The sequence below is a fragment of the Pelophylax lessonae genome (genome assembly GCF_965119305.1).
Source record: "Pelophylax lessonae genome assembly, chromosome: 3".
In the NCBI taxonomy this organism is placed as follows: Eukaryota; Metazoa; Chordata; class Amphibia; order Anura; family Ranidae; genus Pelophylax; species Pelophylax lessonae.
Window position 1 is genome coordinate 629,965,220 of NC_138770.1, and position 19,611 is coordinate 629,984,830.

A 19,611-nucleotide genomic window follows, 5' to 3' on the forward strand; every position below is an offset into this window, starting at 1 on the left:
CAATGTGCGGCTTGTGTTAGTGTTCCGCCGCGTGCGGTGTTGTGTCAATATGGGTTTCCCATGCTTTCGGCTGTGATTGGAACTCCGCCCCTCCAGCCCGATGCAATCCAGCCCTCCCAGCTCTGCCTCTAGTCTCCAGCCGACCATTACTCCGCCCTGCACCGCCCATTGTCTCTGGCTGCATCGAGGGTGCGCACGAGGGCGGGATAAGGCTGTAATGTTTTGTAAATAGATACAATGAAGAGACAATGGGCGGAGCAGGGCGGAGTAATGGTCGGCTGGAGACCAGAGGCAGAGCTGGGAGCTGGGAGGGCTGGATTGCATCGGGCTGGAGGGGCGGAGTTCCGATCGGCTACCAGCACTGTGAGTCCTCCCCCTGAGTCCCGACTTCGCCCTGCCTAATGCTAATGCTAAATATCGTGTCTTCGGCGATATGAATATCGCCCACGCCCGCAGAATGATAGTCGATATCACATCGACTATCAATCAGCCCTAGTTCTAAGTAATTTTCCAGAAAAAAATACTGATTTTAACTTGTCAGCAGCAAGTGTCAGAAAAGGCTTAGTCTTTAAAGCGGAGTTCCACCTAAAAGTGGAACTTCGGCTCATTTGCTTCCTCGCCCCCTCTGGTGCCACATTGGCACCTTTCAGGGGGGAGGGAGGAACAGGTACCTGTTTTTGACAGGTAACCTTCCCCACTTCCGGGAAATGGTGCTGCGGCGCCATCCCTCGGAAGTTTGGCCCCCTCCTCCTTCCCCTGCCGCCAAGCCAATCCGAATGCACAGCGCACTTCGCGCATGCGCAGTAAGGACCTGCCCGTGAAGCCGCAAGGCTTCACTGTCGGGTTCCCTTACCGGCAATGGCGGCGGCAGCACCCGACAGCCGATGTAAACATCGGCTGCGGTACCGACATCGCTGGACTCCAGGACAGGTACGTGTTCTAATATTAAAAGTCAGCAGCTACAGTATGTGTAGCAGCTGACTTTTAATTTTTGGAGGGAGAGGCTGGAACACCACTTTAAGTGGTTAAACTGCCCTCATTTACAGACCGAAGTTCAACCGTTTTGATCTAAAAGAACCAAATGATACAATGTTTCTTTTTATCTCAACGCTGAGCAATGTGGTGATAAACTTTGCAGCTGCCTTTTTTTGACAGCTCTGAGCAGAGAACGGCTCTGCACATGAATCATGGAAATGCCAGATTAAGATTGGAAAGGGGGGGTTGAATCGCAATTTTATTTAACGATTAATCATGCAGCTCTAGTTTGCAGTGGAGTTGCACTTTTATCACCCCCCAGTCACTACACTCTTTAGCAGCGACCACAGCAAGAATTATACCTCCTGTTGCTTTCAGTGGGCATAGCGTCAGCCAAACAGGGTGCATGGGGCTGCTACGCAAGCACCCTTGAGCAGTTCATTTGAGTACTCATAAGGAGGAGTTATTTAAACCTACATGAACTTTATGAATTTATATCTGAGAGCTATGTCACTATCAGTGTGCTGGTGATTTTGGTGTTTGATTTTGCTATATGTGGGTGTTTCATAATTACTTACTTAGCACATTGGCACTTAAAATGAATTGAATCTATATCACAACTATTGATGTTTTGGATAGATGAAACTTTATTAATTTTCTGAGCTAAATATTGTTTTTAGTGCGGTTCTTTTCTAGAAATACAGTATTTGTAGCTGCTGACTTATGATTTGTTTTGCCCAGACTGGAGCTCCTATTTAAATTACATTATGGTTTGCTATATTTATTTCCATGAAAGTGGAGTTACCTTTTAAATCCATGTTGGATTACAGTCAATCTGTTCAGGTCCCATAATTTGACATAGGTACTCAAGAATGTTTCAAGCATATAAAGTTACCCTGAGAAGTGGCTGTTAGAGGTGAAGCGTGTGGAAGTTCCAGTCATTGAACTAGAACAGGTAGTTTTGCCTTATATACAGTGGCGGCTGGTGCTAAAAATTTTTGGGGGGGCACAAACAAACTGAAAAATGAAAATGGTGTGTTAGGGTAACCATGCCAGAATTCTAGTTGATCCTGCTCTCCTACGGTCTCCCTTCTACAAGGACCTTTTTCTAAAAATACTACTCATGCTTCTCATCGGAGCACAGATGTTACTACCCTCCTGATTTATGCTCACCAGAGACCTTAGCAAATCACCTAAGCGGTCCTGACTCTCATCCGAACCGGCATCACTATTCTGCATTCTGAACTCCCTCAGTCTGCTACTGATCACTTATTCTGGTGGGGTCTTTCCTGGCTCGCCGGGCGACAGATTGTGATCCCATTGGGGTTGCCTGGGGGTCAGGGGGTCCCCCCCCCCCCGACTGCATGATGTTCTACTTTTACTCACGTTGCTCTTCCTCCATAGGAGCCTCTTTACCTGCATTGTTGTTTATGGCTGACATTTTTCACTCCACAGGTCATAACTTGTATGGTGAAGCTTTCTGTAAGTTACCTACCAATTTATATGGCTAAATGCTGTTATCTGTTGATGGATTTTGTTTTGTTAAAACTTAATAAAAATCTTTGAAAGTAAAAATGAAAATGGTGAATGGTGAAATCACTCTTCGTTCTCCCCCCTCCGGATCTGCTTACTAGAAGATGCTATGCCTTCCAAAGGATGAGAAGCTGGGAACGTGACGCAATGACAAAAATTGATTTGCTAAAACCAAAAGTGGGATGACAAAGTCAGTCTGTACCTTTAGTAGAGAAACAGCCCCGAACCATCATGTTTCCACCTCCATGCTTGACTGTAGGGATGGTGTTCTTAGGGTCATAGTCAGCATTTTATTTCCATCAAACACGGCGAGTTGAGTTAATGCCACAGAGCTTAATTTTGGTCTCATGACACCAAAGCACATTCTCCCAATCCTTCTCTGAATCATTTAGATGTTAATTGGCATGACTATACATGTGCCCAGTGGTGGGATTCAAAAATTTTAGTAACCAGTTCCGACTTTCCCAGCAGAATGACCAGCGTGCCCCCTTTCAATGCACAGTGACCAGCGTGCCCCCTTTCAATGCACAGTGACCAGCGCAGCGTGCCCCCCTTTCAATGCAGAGAGACCAGCGTGCCCCCTTTCAATGCACAGTGCCCACAGCATTGCCCCCAACCATTGCAGAGTGCCACGGTATTGCCCACAATCATTGCAGAGCGCCACAGTATTGCCCCCAAAAATTGCAGAGTGCCCACAGCATTGCCCCAATCACTACAGAGTGAACACAGCATTGCCCCCAATCATTGCAGAGTGCCCACAGCATTGCCCCCAATATTTGCAGAGTGCCCACAGCATTGCCCCCAACCATTGCAGAGTGCCACAGTATTGCCCGCAATCATTGCAGAGTGCCCACAGCATTGCCCTCAATCACTGCAGAGTGCCCACAGCATGCCCACAATCATTGCAGAGTGCCCACAGCATTGCCCCCAATCATTGCAGAGTGCCACAACATTGCCCGCAATCATTGCAGAGTGCCCACAGCATTGCCCGCAATCATTGCAGAGTGCCCACAGCATTGCCCGCAATCATTGCAGAGTGCCACAGTATTGCCCGCAATCATTGCAGAGTGCCCACAGCATTGCCCCCAATAAGTGCAGAGTGCCCACAGCATTGCCCCCAATAATTGCAGAGCGCCACAGCATTGCCCTCAATCATTGCAGAGTGCCCACAGCATTGCCCTCAATCATTGCAGAGTGCCCACAGCATGCCCACAATCATTGCAGAGTGCCCACAGCATTGCCCCCAATCATTGCAGAGTGCCACAACATTGCCCGCAATCATTGCAGAGTGCCCACAGCATTGCCCGCAATCATTGCAGAGTGCCACAGTATTGCCCGCAATCATTGCAGAGTGCCCACAGCATTGCCCGCAATCATTGCAGAGTGCCACAGTATTGCCCGCAATCATTGCAGAGTGCCCACAGCATTGCCCCCAATAAGTGCAGAGTGCCCACAGCATTGCCCCCAATAATTGCAGAGCGCCACAGCATTGCCCTCAATCATTGCAGAGTGCCCACAGCATTGCCCTCAATCATTGCAGAGTGCCCACAGCATTGCCCCCAATCATTGCAGAGTGCCCACAGCATTGCCCCCAATCATTTTTCTAGAGCTTTTTTTTTAATACATCCATTAAATTGTACTTACTTTTGTACTACTAGTCACTGTCACTCTGTGTCACAGATCACAGTCACTGACTGCTCACTGCTCAGATTCTTCTCCTTGGACCTTGTTCGGTGCTGGCTGCTTGGAGAGAAGCTGCTGGAGCCTGGAGGGAGGAGGTGGGTGGAGCCAGGCAGCGCGCGAGAAAGGACTCGGAGGTTCCGCTGTGGATGCTGGGGCATCGCTCTCCTCCACTCCTTAGACCGGCGACGAGGTGACGTCACTGGTTGCTAGACGCCAATCGGCGGTTGGCATAGCAACCAGTGCACTCACTGCGGGCGGGCCGCGGCTGCTGTACAGGCCAGTGGCTCGGCGGCGGGACTACAAGAGAAGCTTTCAGCTCCGCCGCGCTGCTGGCCTGTTCCTGCTGGGGAGAAATGACCATGGACTGGAGAGTTACACAGTAAGTGCCATGGGTAATATTTTTTTCGGGGGGTGCAATTGACCCGATGCCCCCCCCCCCTGGATTCGCCACTGGTGGAGGCGGGGACTGGGAGGCGGCCTGGCTGGAGGAGAAGAGGCTCAGAGTCAGAAGGCCTGGTGACGTCACTGGTTGCTAGATGCTAGGCGGCCTCTAGCCTAGCAACCATTGCTCCCCGGAAGAGAGAGAGAGCGCTGCCGCAGCCAAAGACAGGACAGTCACGATTCACACAGAGAGAGCAGCGCCGCAGCCAGGACACAGAGGACAGATCACAGATGGTCAGTAGCAGTAAGCCGGTTCTGCGAACTGCCACATGTTTAGTAACCGGCTCTGTAGAACCGGTGAGAACCGGCTGAATCCCCCCACTGCATGTGCCTTCTTGAGGAGGGGGACTTGCCATGTTTGGAGGAAGAAAAATGCTGACTATGATCCTAAGAACACCTCCCTATAGTCAATCATGGAGGAGGAAACATGATGCTTAGGGGCTATTTCACTGCTAAAGGTACAGCATGACTTTGCCAAATTAAGCAGCCAATGTGTTAGGGAATCCCTGTGAGACGTCTGGCGCATAGATATGCGCATGTGCAGGGTATTTCCAGAAGAATGGCTAACAGGCGCACGCATGTGCACAAGAATTTGCACAGGCACAATTACTCTTGGCGCCAGATGGGCTATTTAAAGGTAGCTCATTTCCATTTCCTTTGCTGACTGATTTTTAGCTGTGCCCTGTGTCCTGATTGTTCCTGCATGCTTTCCCCGTTGCTGACCTGACTTTGGATTCCGCTTCTGCCTTTCTGTTAACCTTTGACCCGGTTCCGTTCCTGACTTTGGCTCTGCACATGGCTTGGTATTGGTACCTCGCTGCCCGCCTATTGATGACCCCGGCTATTTCTGAGACTCTGTTCCTGCCTCTGATCCTGGCTCTCGGTGCTAATCGAGTGCTTGCCCGGCTGTCTGCTGCGCCAGCCCCATACACTGCTGTATGTTCCAGCCTCCGGAATCCTGACAAGCTGCCTATCCAGAACTATCAGCATAAGCGAAGTGCCCCTTTAGTCTGGACCAGTCCTCCGAACATAACTGTTGTTCCTTTTTCTCTGGTTCCACAGCCTGCTCTGAGTCGCATTCCCTGCTGCAGGTTCTGCAATCAACACCCACAGGCACTCGTGTCCCTCCTGTTCCTCTGCACCCTCTGTCTCATCCTCAGTGGGCCAAAGGCGGGAAATATAAGAGAGATGGCTTTGTCAATTCAGTCTCCTTTCAGGTACGTGACACAATGGATGGGGCCATGTTTTGTACAATCTTAGATGAGAACCTTCTTCCTTCAGCCAGAATACTAAAGATGGGTTGTGAATGGGTCTTCTTCCATGACAATGACCCAAAACATGCAGCCAAGGCAACAAAGGAGTGGCTCAAGAAGAAGCACATTAGAAAGTCATGGAATGGCCTAGACACTCTCCAGACCTTAGTCCCATTTATGGAGGGAGCTGAAACTTCGAGTTGCCAAGCAACAGCCAAGAAACCTTAAGGATTTATAGAAGATCTGTAAAGAAGAGTAGACCAAAATCCCTCCTGAGGTGTGTGCAAACCTGGTAACTAACTACAAGAAACATATTACCTCTGTGCTTGCCATCAAGGGTTTCTCTACCCTAAGTTATGTTTTGCTTGGGGATCAAATGCTTATTTTACTCACTAAACTGCAACTTACAGTGCCTTGCGAAAGTATTCGGCCCCCTTGAACTTTGTGACCGTTTGCCACATTTCAGGCTTCAAACATAAAGATATAAAACTGTAATTTTTTGTGAAGAATCAACAACAAGTGGGACACAATCATGAAGTGGAACAAAATTTATTGGATATTTCAAACTTTTTTAACAAATAAAAAACTGAAAAATTGGTCCTGCAAAATTATTCAGCCCCCTTAAGTTAATACTTTGTAGCGCCACCTTTTGCTGCGATTACAGCTGTAAGTTGCTTGGGGTATGTCTCTATCAGTTTTGCACTTTGAGAGACTGAAAGTTTTTCCCATTCCTCCTTGCAAAACAGCTCGAGCTCAGTGAGGTTGGATGGAGAGCGTTTGTGAACAGCAGTTTTCAGTTCTTTCCACAGATTCTCGATTGGATTCAGGTCTGGACTTTGACTTGGCCATTCTAACACCTGGATATGTTTATTTGTGAACCATTCCATTGTAGAATTTTCTTTATGTTTTGGATCATTGTCTTGTTGGAAGACAAATCTTCGTCCCAGTCTCAGGTCTTTTGCAGACTCCATCAGGTTTTCTTCCAGAATGGTCCTGTATTTGGCTCCATCCATCTTCCCATCAATTTTAACCATCTTCCCTGTCCCTGCTGAAGAAAAGCAGGCCCAAACCATGATGCTGCCACCACCATGTTTGACAGTGGGGATGGTGTGTTCAGGGTGATGAGCAGTGTTGCTTTTACGCCAAACATAACGTTTTGCATTGTTGCCAAAAAGTTTGATTTTGGTTTCATCTGACCAGAGCACCTTCTTCCACATGTTTGGTGTGTCTCCCAGGTGGCTTGTGGCAAACTTTAAACAACACTTTTTATGGATATCTTTAAGAAATGGCTTTCTTCTTGCCACTCTTCCATAAAGGCCAGATTTGTGCAGTATACGACTGATTGTTGTCCTATGGACAGAGTCTCCCACCTCAGCTGTAGATCTCTGCAGTTCATCCAGAGTGATCATGGGCCTCTTGGCTGCATCTCTGATCAGTCTTCTCCTTGTATGAGCTGAAAGTTTAGAGGGACGGCCAGGTCTTCGTAGATTTGCAGTGGTCTGATACTCCTTCCATTTCAATATTATCGCTTGCACAGTGCTCCTTGGGATGTTTAAAGCTTGGGAAATCTCTTTGTATCCAAATCCGGCTTTAAACTTCTCCTGAACAGTATCTCAGACCTGCCTGGTGTGTTCCTTGTTCTTCATGATGCTCTCTGCGCTTTAAACGGACCTCTGAGACTATCACAGTGCAGGTGCATTTATACGGAGACTTGATTACACACAGGTGGATTCTATTTATCATCATTAGTCATTTAGGGCAACACTGGATCATTCAGAGATCCTCACTGAACTTCTGGAGAGAGTTTGCTGCACTGAAAGTAAAGGGGCTGAATAATTTTGCACGCCCAATTTTTCAGTTTTTTATTTGTTAACAAAGTTTGAAATATCCAATAAATTTCGTTCCACTTCATGATTGTGTCCCACTTGTTGTTGATTCTTCACAAAAAATTACAGTTTTATATCTTTATGTTTGAAGCCTGAAATGTGGCAAAAGGTTGCAAAGTTCAAGGGGCCCGAATACTTTCGCAAGGCACTGTAATTTATAACATTTGTATCATGTTTTTTTCTGGATTCTTGGTTGATATTCTGTCTCTATCATTTAAAATACACATATAATAAACATTATATAGTAGACCCTTCATTTCTTTGTAAGTGGGCAAACTTACAAAATCTGCAGGGGATCAAATAATTATTTTCCACTGTAAAAACAAAAAAAACAAAAAACAAAATAAATAAATATATATATATATATATATATATATATATATATATATATATATATATATATATATATAGATATATTAGGTTCACAATGTGATACCACTTTTTATGAGCAGCTGGTACTACAGGTAAAATTAGGGTCAAAGAAGAAAGAGAAAAGCCCAGCGCGCTTCTAGGATTGTGTGGGAATAGATAGCAGTTTGTACATTTTAGTTTATACTGGGGAATTCTTGAAATTTCATTTCTGGAATTAGAAGCTGAAAACAAGCTTAAAAGTAACATTAATGCATGTCCACAGGGTTAAACAAAGCTGGAAGGTTTATCGAATGTGGAAAAAAATTAATTACAGGCCACCAAAGATAAATTTAAACAAGATAATTTTCTCCATTGCTTATGCGTATAATTTAAGTCTGATCTTAGATTGTGGTTTTCCTGTTATTTATGGAAAATCAGATAAAGGAATCCAGAAAGCACAGCATATTCTGTAAATGGTACATTCCTAAAGAATGTGAAGAGAACAGCATATTTAATGTTGAGGTTCCATCATAAGCTCTCATGACTGAACTGAGACCAGGATGCAGCTATGTTCCCACACTTTTCACAGACCAGTACAAGTGTAGGCATTATTCAGAAGCATGGAGTGTGGGTTTTTAATTATTTACATTGAGCTTTGTGTTTTAGAGAGGGTCTGTCAATTCTGTAAAACTGAAATCGATAGTTACTGAATTTTCAATATTTAAATTTTGCTTTTTTAGAGATGTCTTTTATCCTCTAGAAGCCTACAATTATCTACTAGGATATGTTTAAAATGTGCCTGCTGCCAGTTATGAAATGTATTATTTAAATACCCTTATTATTGTTATTTGGTTTAATGTTATCCAATGTGCAAATATTATCACCTCCATGTGTCCAGCTTACGGTCCATGAGCAACTTTTGTAAGCCAATTAACATTTTTATTCTAAGGCCATTTTTACCAGTATTTCTGAATAAAAATGCAATGGGTAAGTCCACTTTCGTGGGGAAAAAAATAGCAAATAAAGAAAAAATAATATAGTGTTTACAATTGCGACACAAGTCATATTGTAATTGAATGTTATTAAAAATTACCTTTCCTTTTCAATCTGCAGCAGCTGTAATTCTCTTAACCACTTGCCAACCGTTCACGTTGAGCCTACTGCGGCAAAGTAGTTAGTTATCGTCCAGCAACGTAGACCTACGTCGCTGGACTCCTCCCCTTGTGGGCGGCGCGCGCACGCCGCCGGAGGCTCGCTCCTGCTGTATTCAGTCACAGCGGGAGTCGGGCCATGGGAGGAGTGGCGGTGATCACCGCCGCTCTTCCCCGATCGTTAGGGAATCGAGTGTGGAGATCCGCCTGCTTGTGTAAACAAAGCGGGCGGATCTCCTAAGTGACAGGCAGGGACAAATTGCAGGATTCATCATAGCTGAACCTACGATCTGTCCCTGTGTCACATAGTCCCCTCCCCCCACACATGTCAGTAAGCACCAGGCATACATTAACCCCTTGATCACCAATAAAAGTTAACCCCTTCCCTGCCAGTGTCATTTTTACAGTAACAGTGCATATTTATAGCATTGATTACTGTAGTAATGCCACTGGTACCCCCAAAAATGTCAGTCAAGGGTCCGATCTGTCCACCGCAATGTCGCAGTCCCGCAAAAAAAATCGCAGATCGCCGCCATTACTAGTTAAAAAAACAAAACAATAAAAATGACATAAATTTCCCGTAGTTAGTAGCTGCGATAACTTTTGCGCAAACCAATCAAAATACGCTTATTGCGATTTTTTTTACCAAAAATATGTAGCAGAAAACAAATTGGCCTAACATGATAAAAAATTTAGATTTTTACATTTTTTGGGGGGGAAATTTCATATAAAAAAAATGTGAAAAATATTGTTATTTTTTCAAAATTGTCGCTATTTTTTTGTTTATAGCGCAAAAAGGGAAAATCGCACAGGTGATCAAATACCACCAAAAGAAAGCTCTATTTGTGAGGGAAAAAAGGACATAAATTGAATTTGGGTACAGCATCGCACAACCGCGCAATTGTCCGTTAAAATAATGCAGTGCCGAATCGCAAAATATGGACTGGTCAGGAATGGGGTAAAATCTTCCAGTCTTAAAGTGGTTAAAAATACGCTCATTGAGAATTTTTTTGTCAAAGACATGTAGGTAAATACATTTTGGCCTAAATATATGACAAAAATTTAATATATTGGATATTTTTTAACTGTCAAAGTATAAAAATATTGTTATTTTTTCCAAACTGTCGCATTTTTTTATTAATATAGCAAAAAATGAAATGCGCAGAGGTGATCAAATACCACCAAAAGAAAGCTCTATTTGTGGGAAAAAAAAGAACGTAAATTTAGTTTGGGTACGGTGTTGCATGACCACGCAATTGTCAGTTAAATTCGCACAGTGCCGAATCGCAAAACGTGGCCTGGACGTAAAGCAGGAAAATCCTCTGGTGGTAAAGTGGGTAAAGTGCAATGCAATATGGCTACCTGGGGCTGTTTTGTACACAGAATGTATACAGAATGCCCCCCAGAAACATAATTTCCTGCTTGTATGATTGGTTTACTGATCACAGACTTATCCTTGATAAGTAAGTCCATGCAAAATGTTATGAGGACGGAAGAACTTCTTTTTTCTCAAACACAATGCAAAGATTCCAATTTCCTGACCAATGGTCCATCTATTATTTATTAGTTTACAAAGCCACACAGCTTTATCAGCAAGTTTTCCTATATGGCCAACACATAGAGACCTACCTTTAAATCAGCCCTCCCGCTCTTTCTGTGGCTAGATTCTAGACTGATTGAGACAGGACTTAAATGTTCTGTCCATCTACTTCTTGATCTTTCTTTGAGCCTTTTATCTAACAAATTATCACACTCTGGGCACAATATACACCACTTACACCATATAAGGCCATTTGTCAAAATATCTTCACCACCTTTGTTCTGGTAATTTACTCCTTGTTGTTTTTAGCGCATAACTTGTTTGATTTAGCTTTCATAGGCTTTGTTTTCTCTTGACTGTGTCTAGGCTTTCCTGATCCTAAAAATCAAAAGCCTGCATACGATCGCTCCTTCTTATGAAATTTTATTTTGCATTGAAGCAGTTACAACATCTTGGAAATGCGAAGGTGTTTTGGCCTAAGCCTTCCTTATAGCAGTATGAGGAAGGCTTCTATGGATTCACATTGGATAACCAGGGCACGGACACACAGCCCATTATCCTTTCATTGCGGTAGAGCTTGGGTGAGTTCTTATTCAATGTGGGTAGAGCTTGGATGAGTTCTTATACTTCTTTCTTGTGCCTAAAGTCACATACTGTAGATGGATATCTGCAGAGTGAGATCCATCAACTAAAGCACTCCTAGTGCTAGTCCTAACATATTTAGAGTGAGATTTGGTGATGCCAATACTGTGCTCAGGTCCCCTTACACAGCTTTAGGCGATCCCACTTCCATATTCAAACTTTTATCTGCAAATCTCTCACCCTGCTGGAGCCTATTGGACTAAGACAGCAAAAGGGACTGGTCTGGATGGTACAGCACGTACCTGCAATTTGAAAGACTGCTGCAGGGGAGGAGAATTGTGGTTGACGGGAGATTTTGGAGAGGGCCAGGAGAAAGACAGAGAGGTGGGGGTGGAAGGTGCAACAGCTAGATGAGAGAGAAGACAGGGCTGCTACTGTACCTGCACCTTTTATTTCCATGACTGAACAGGAGACACACCCATCTCAGGAGAGCTTAATTAAATTTGTGGCAACTATGTGGGCAGCACAGGCTCAATGGGCAGCTGCTTTGGGCTCAACAGCAGTGACTGGGCTGCCCCTTTTGCCCGTGTGAAAGATGGCCCTTGTGTAGCTCGGGCCCCTCAGGATGCCTGGGCCCCCTTTATGTGTTTGTGCTGTCCCCCCACCCCAATGGCAGCCCTGTGCTACTGATTGTTCTCCTGAGGGCTTGCCAGAGAGGAAGCAGTACCTAAGAAGCTGCAGTGAAAGCATCTCCCCGCTGATGCTATTCTGCTAGTGTGAGAAGATTTGGAGTGAGACTTGGTGTTGCAACTTATCTGATGCTGACTGCTCTCTTGAGGGCTTCCTGGAGAAGACACTGCATCTGGGGATCTGTAGTGCAACCATCTCTCTGCTGCTGCTTCATCCATTCTGTAGGTCTGTGATTATCCTGTTCTAATTTTTCATATCCCCCTCACCCCAGTCATTAGATTACCGTTCATCAAAGAGGCAGTTCTAATTTGAGGCATGCCTCTTCCAAGATGGCTGTCTCCACACAAAAATTGGCTGTACACCTCTGCCGGTCCAATAGATTTATTGAAACATGAATACAACTGCCACCAGGACAAGGACACAGAAAATAGAAAGGTTGACGCGTTTCACACTGACAAAGTGCTTCCTCAAAACAAAAAAGGTTTCCAAGAAGCACATTGTTAGTGTAAAAAGGGGTCAACCTTTCTATGGTCTGTGCTCTTGTCCTGGTGGCAGTTTTATACATGTTTCAATAAATCTATTGGACGGGCGGAGGTGTGCTGCCAATTTCTTTCCCAAGTTGTATACACGGATGTGAGCTGGGAATTGGCTGCACACCTTCGCCGGTCCAATGGATTTATTGAAACATGAATAAAACTTCCACCAGGACAATTGGCTGCACGCCTCCGCCGGACCAATAGATTTATTGAAACATGAATAAAACTGCCACCAGGACAAGGACACAGAAAACAGAAAGGTTGATGCGTTTCACACTGACAACGTGCTTCTTCAAAACAAAAAAGGTTTCGAAGAAGCCCGTTGCCAATGTAAAAAGGGGTCAACCTTTTTTTGGCCTGTGTTCTTGTCCTGGTGGCAGTTTTATACATGTTTCAATAAATCTATTGGACCGGCAGAGGTGTGCAGCCAATTTCTTTTCCATGTTGTATACACAGATGCGAGCCGGGACTAGCACCCAGTCCCACCTGTCCTCAGGATTACACCTCTCACCTGGAGCAGCAAATTGGCCTCTGTGTTTTTCCTTTCTCCACACAGAGACACAGTGTAAAACAAAGCATGGTAGGTCTATAATTGGGAAAAGGGTCAGCTACTAGCAGTCTACAGGTAATCATGATAACTAGTTTCTGCTTGCCTTTTTTGGGAAGAGTTTCTACAGTACATGTCCCCTTTAAAGTATGCTAGCTGGCCTTAAAGGCAGCTAAAATTGCATATGATAATATTGACTGAGAGGCTACTCTAGCATGCCTTATGCACACTTTAAAATGCATTGAGTGCTCCTACCGCATGACAAAGTAGGGCTAAAGAGTCTCTTGCATATAGATCCTTTCGATGCTGAGTGTCTTTTCATTTCTGTTATGTACTGCAAACAGAAATGAAGCAGTTACATTTTTGAACCATTGAGAAATCTTCTATATGATCCCAGCCTATTTTCATTGTCAACAAAAAATAAACTTCAATTTCCAAAATTCTGGACCCTGAGCAAGGGTCTTAGAAAGAGGTCACCGTTCTGTGGAAATCATGATGTCACTGGGCCCCGCAATCCTCGATCCTCAGTCGTATATTTCTATCAACCTTTGCCAACTTACTCACCTGCAGAAATAGACTTTCATAAGGCAGCTGGCAGAGGGATGAATTGCTTTAGTTGCTCTCTCAAGTTACTGCAAAGCCTAAATTCGAGTCATGCCAGACCACTTAGCTTGGACACAGAGCCATTAATCGTGTAGGAAAATAGAACAACATGCCGCCAGGTGTAAATGGAAATTCTTTCATTAAAGGGAAATGGTTATTCAGTACAAAATGCATTTTAGCTTTGTAAGTTATTTGTGCCAGCTCATAACTCTTCCCATGTAGGGTGTATTAGCCACATTTGGCTTTATAAATGCAGTTTGATCTCTCTTTTTTTTTTTACTCTCTTCCTCAACCTACTATTCTCTATAAGACAATAAAAAGATAAGGATAGACTTAAATGATATCCAAACCCAAGAACAAAAATATAATATATTGAAGTTTACCAGTCCTTAGATATGGTGGGTGCATTTGTTTTCTTCTTTTATAGTTTTAATCTACAGGAAATCCCTTTTGATTCTGTGTAGTTTGTGCACTACAAAGCAATGTCCCTCTATGTAAGGGAGATGATGGAAGGGGGACGTGTTTGTAATCCAAGTCGGGAGAGCAGCCTAGGGTGACAATGCTTCTCCTCCACAGATGCAATGAGCGTTGTCACTCACCATAGGACAGAAAGTATGTTACTAGAAGAATTACAAGGTGAAAATAAAGGGAAAAAAAGCCAGATAAAAAGAATATAATGCAGACACTGTATCTAAGTGTAGCACTGCCCCCTAGAGGACTGCTGAGAATTACACTTTCTGGATTCCCCTGGGTTGCCCTTAGCAACTAGTAGCAGACAGACAGCATTGAAAGTCCTTGGCTCAGTCAATAATCAATCAGGGGATGTTGGGTTTTGTGTTTTTATTTAGAACTGGGATAGGAGAAGGGATGAATGGGATACTCCAACTATGAACTATGCACAATCTTGAGGACAACTAGCTGTAGTGTACTGCTTCACCTTGCCACTGAAGTGAAGATAATTTAGAAAGTTCCTGTTTAGATCATTCACTTCAGGGTTCTAACTTGGCACCCCTTTTACTTTCACTGCCTGTGTGTGCTGACACACGTCCACTGACTCTATCCACTGGAGTGGTCCCCTTCCTGGGCAGCCCCCTTTGCAAGCTTCCCTGTACTCACAGATACTGTTTTTCCAGAGTTGCTCTGCCGTCTACTCCACCAGTCAGCTTTCTTGGGCTTCCGGATTCAGCACCACACTCCTGGTCCACAAGGCTGACTGCCTGTGTCCATCATCCTCAGCAAACAGGAGGAGAGACAGCCATCACCCTCCTCCTGGGACCTGGCTTCCCACCCAAAGACCCCCTGCCTCATCTGCTCTCTGCTTTTATACCTTATCCCATGATGCACCTCTCCAGGTGCCAACCCACTGGAACAGTTACAAAAGCCTGTGTATCATTGGCCAAGTTTCCTCCACTGTCCAACAGGCCTCCCTATTGGATACAGTAGGGACACTCCCTCAGACCAGATGAATACACACTGAGCACAATTAGCAGGCTCGATTGATCAGTATCGATCAGGCTCCCCTGACAAGCAGAGAGAGCAACTAGGTTTTACCTGCCACTCTCCTGATAAGCAGGCAGAGCAAATTACACTCCCTACCTAGCACCTATCTAGGAGGGTGCTACATAAGGACTAATAGTCAGCAATGTATTCCAAACATCACAAGAAGCCAATCAGTTCATATATTGCCAAATAACATGCCGATAGGAAAAGAGCACAGAGTGACAGAGAGATGAGCTAATCGTGGTGCTGTTTCTCCCTCACTGTCCAGTCCCAGGTTGTGGGAGGGTACATGACAACCTTCCCTCAGTGGAAGTGGGTTGAATGATGCTGGCCAATATTAAATCCAGAATACTAAAGACATCTTGTGGCAGAAAAGAAGTACTGCAAGTGACCGCTTCAGGTAAAAGGTGATTATTGAAAAAAAGATAACACTATACTAGTGTATCTCCCCGCGCCTTGGAAAAGGTTTTGTTAAATATAAGATAAAAATATAAAAATGTGTGTATCTAGTGAGATATAAATATAAAAATATATATTGTGTGGCAGCATCTGTAGATTTAAAATGGATGATAGAAGAAAAGCCTAGGCTATATACAGCGCTTGCCGCAGAAAAACAATGAACTTAATGCATGTGAACAATGTTGAAAACGTATCTTTACAGTATAAGTGAAAATACAAATCAATTAAACACATAAAAATGTATAAAAAGTTCCAAGGAATTGATAAATAGATAAATAAGTCTTTTCCAGTGGTGATCAATATATGTGAATAAAATAAATGTAAAATTCAATATATAAAGTCTTTTCAAGTGGTGGTCAGGTGCAAAGTGCTTCGTGCTCAATAAATAAAAGTTTGTGACTTTCGTGATGTGGATTTCTCTTTTCCTATGGCTTGTGGTAGAAATAAATGACTTACCAGAATTGTTGGGTCCTATGTGCTGTATAGCACTAGGACCTACAGCGCTTGGAGGCCGTTCAGGCCAGATTGGGGATCCCCTTTGTGGATGATCCTGGTGGGATACAGGTTAGGTTCCTCCTTACCCGATCTCGATCCTCAGGATATGGGGTTAAAAGAAAGGCTCCAGATAGTGTATTATCGTTTTAAAAGTTTATTCATCAAATATTCATAAAAATCGGAGCGAAGAAAGACTCAAACTCCAAGTTTGCAGGCAAAGAAACCGCTTTCAAACACCTCCTAGCAGAGTGGCGAGCGGAGTGTTCCGGCTTGCGTTCCACGTGGTGAGTAGCGTGCTGACGTGCGTTCCACAACCTTGACGCGTTTCGTCACTTCCTGTGACGTTTTCAAAAGGTCTTTCACTTATACTGTAAAGATAAGTTTTCAACATTGTTCACATATATTAAGTTAATTGTTTTTCTGCGGCAAGTGCTGTATATAGCCTAGGCTATTCTTCTATCAAAAGGTGATTATTGCAGCAAAAGTTGCTTTTTTTGTGCTTTATTGGGTTAATATTTTGTTTTATTTTTGACTGGAGTGCTGTTTTAATTTCTTGCTGACCATAGGCAGCTCTCCTAGTACCTAGTACGTGATCCAGCGCTTACGGATTGGGGGCGCGCAGGTAAAAATGACATAAATCTGTACCGTAGTTAGTAGATGCAATAACTTTTGTGCAAACCAATCAAAATACGCTTATTGCTATTTTTTTTTACTAAAAATATGTAGCAGAAAACAAATTGGCCTAAAATGTTAAATTTTGATTTTTACATTTCTTTTTTGGGAATGTTATATAGCAGAATGTGAAAAATATTGTTTTTTTTTTTTTCAGAATTGTCGCTCTTTTTTTTTTATAGCACAAAAAATAAAAGAGGTGATCAAATACCACCAAAAGAAAGCTCTATTTGTGGGGGGAAAAAGGACATCAATTTTATTTAGGTACAGCGTTGCATGACCGCGCAATTGTCCGTTAAATTAACGCAGTGCCGAAACGAAAAATATGGCCTGGTCATTAAAGTGGAGTTCCGGCCTATTTTGCAACTTTAGTGATTCCTGGAGTGCTCGCTATGCTGATCAACAATTGGGCATTTTACATTATTTTCAGGGGTCCCTTACCTTATTTTCAGGGCATTTTTGATTGTACTTCCTCCTTCTCCCCCCTCTGTGGCCATGGCCACCGACATCACTTCCGCCTTTGCATTGCATCCTGGGAGCTGTTTGTCAACACTCCTAGGAGGCTGGAATCAGGAAGAACACCCAGAACACTCCCTGGAATCAGGAAGAAGGACACAGCAGATTACACTGCGGCTTCAGATGCCCACATCCAAGATGGCCACGCCCAGACAGCGTTTTTAAAAGTACGATTTTGACTAAAATCCAATACTGTAACCCTTGAAAGTATGAGAATAGCGGTTCTGTAAAGGGCGATGGATTAGTATTATAGGGGTATTTTTAGTTAAAAAAGGTATTTGAGGCCGGAACTCCGCTTTAAGGGGGCAAATCCTTCCGGTCCAGAAGTGGTTAAGTGGTTAAGGGGGGTATATCTTCCAAAAGAGAAGTAGTTAAGCAAGAGTGAATGTATGACTTCAGCATAGCTTCTTTCTCCTGGATAGTGTTAGCGGCTCACTGATTAACTTCACTTGTTGCCTGTAAATTGAGCTTTTATGCTAAGAGAGAGGAACCATTAAAATGTATTCCCCTTAATAAGAATATGGCGATGATTTACCTTACCTGGCGAAGATTTCCAAATAATTTCTAGGTAAGATATTGAGCTGGCCTGCAATATTAGTGCTATGAGATGGAAAGTCATCTGATCCTGCCATATACATTACTGTAAAAGCATTCCTGCACTTCTAAATTCCAGCATTGAAGTCCTTTCTTTTCTAAAATTGCAAAAATATGTTTTCATTGATGAACTATGCGGTGATTTTTCCCCAGATCCCCGCTTCTCTAAACTTTTATTAATGGGTCTTAAAGCATTGTGATGGTAAAACGGTCAAGGAGTAATATGTTAAATAACTTTTCCAATTAACCTCCAGATTTTTAAACAATCTGTAAATGAAATATATCTGCTTTCATTAAATAAAGATCATGTTGGAAATGGTGGATTAAGCGCACAGATTTACCCAGTTCTTGATTGCAGTATTAATCATGCTTATAAAGATAACTACTTCAGCATATTTGGCACATTCTGTACAACACTTCAAGGGTAGCCCCAGCCAAGCAGTTAAGTGCACAGTTGAATTACATACAGTATTACAGATTGATTTCCACTGCTGAAGGATGTGTAAAGTAAATATGTAGCTGTGTGGCAGCAAGGTACAAAGAGGTGAAATGCGTCTTCAGAACCTTTGGCAACTCTTTTGACTTCTTGTGAACAGTACTACATGGAGACAGACCTGGAGCTGAAGACAGAAGCAAAAGTGTAAGAATTGAATGGCCACGGTCATGAGGGGTCAGGGGTAAATGGCAGGCATAGAATAGGTGTCACCCTAAATGGAGATCAAAGTTGGTTAAGGAGGATGTTTCTGAAGTGGAGTCAGGAGGTTAAGATGTCTATACAATAGGGATCGACCAATATAATTTTTTCAGTGCAGATACCGATATTCTAAAAGACCCCCAAACCCCTCCTCTGCACTTAAAAGCATTCAAAACGCATTTTTTTAAATCTGGCGCCAAGTACCCGGAAGTGATGTCATGACATCACTTCCGTGTTTTTGCATGGAGACCCGATCAGAGCTGAATGTGGAATGTGCAGGCTGGTTACCCGGGTCTACCGGTGGGATGGGAGACCCGGGCGAGCCGCAGAAGGGGGGGGGGGACGTCCGCTCCTTGTAATGACAGCTGAGCGGCTTCTCAGCCTACAAGACAGCCGACCATCGGCTATGGACGCCGGTACCGGGGTGATGCCTCTAGCTGCAGGCATCACTCCGATACATGTACTTTCCCGAAAAAATGGTAATATCGGCACCTTGGTGGCCGATTCTGATATATCGGGGAAAGTGCATATCGGCCCTCGATATATGGGCTTTGCCGTTAAACGGTCGATCTCTAGTATACACTGTTAGATTTTTGTTGTTTAGTCTGCAGGAGGAACCAAAAGAAATTTACCAGATTACTCCCTCTATGCTACAGTATATAACCAATTGGAAGAATCTCCCATCATGGCTATTTTTCTGTGACAGCTGGCTCCAGCAGCTGTAAGAATACCCAAATATTGACTGTATCCTATTGAACGCAGGCTCTGGCCAAGCATTTTCTGTCTGCTTCCTTCAATTTTTCAATTGACAGGGCCAATTTTGGGTGATTCATCAGGAACCATAAAAAACTTTTCATAGTGTATGGCCAGCTTCAGGGAGGTCAGATTAGCGTGCTTACAAGGGAGCATT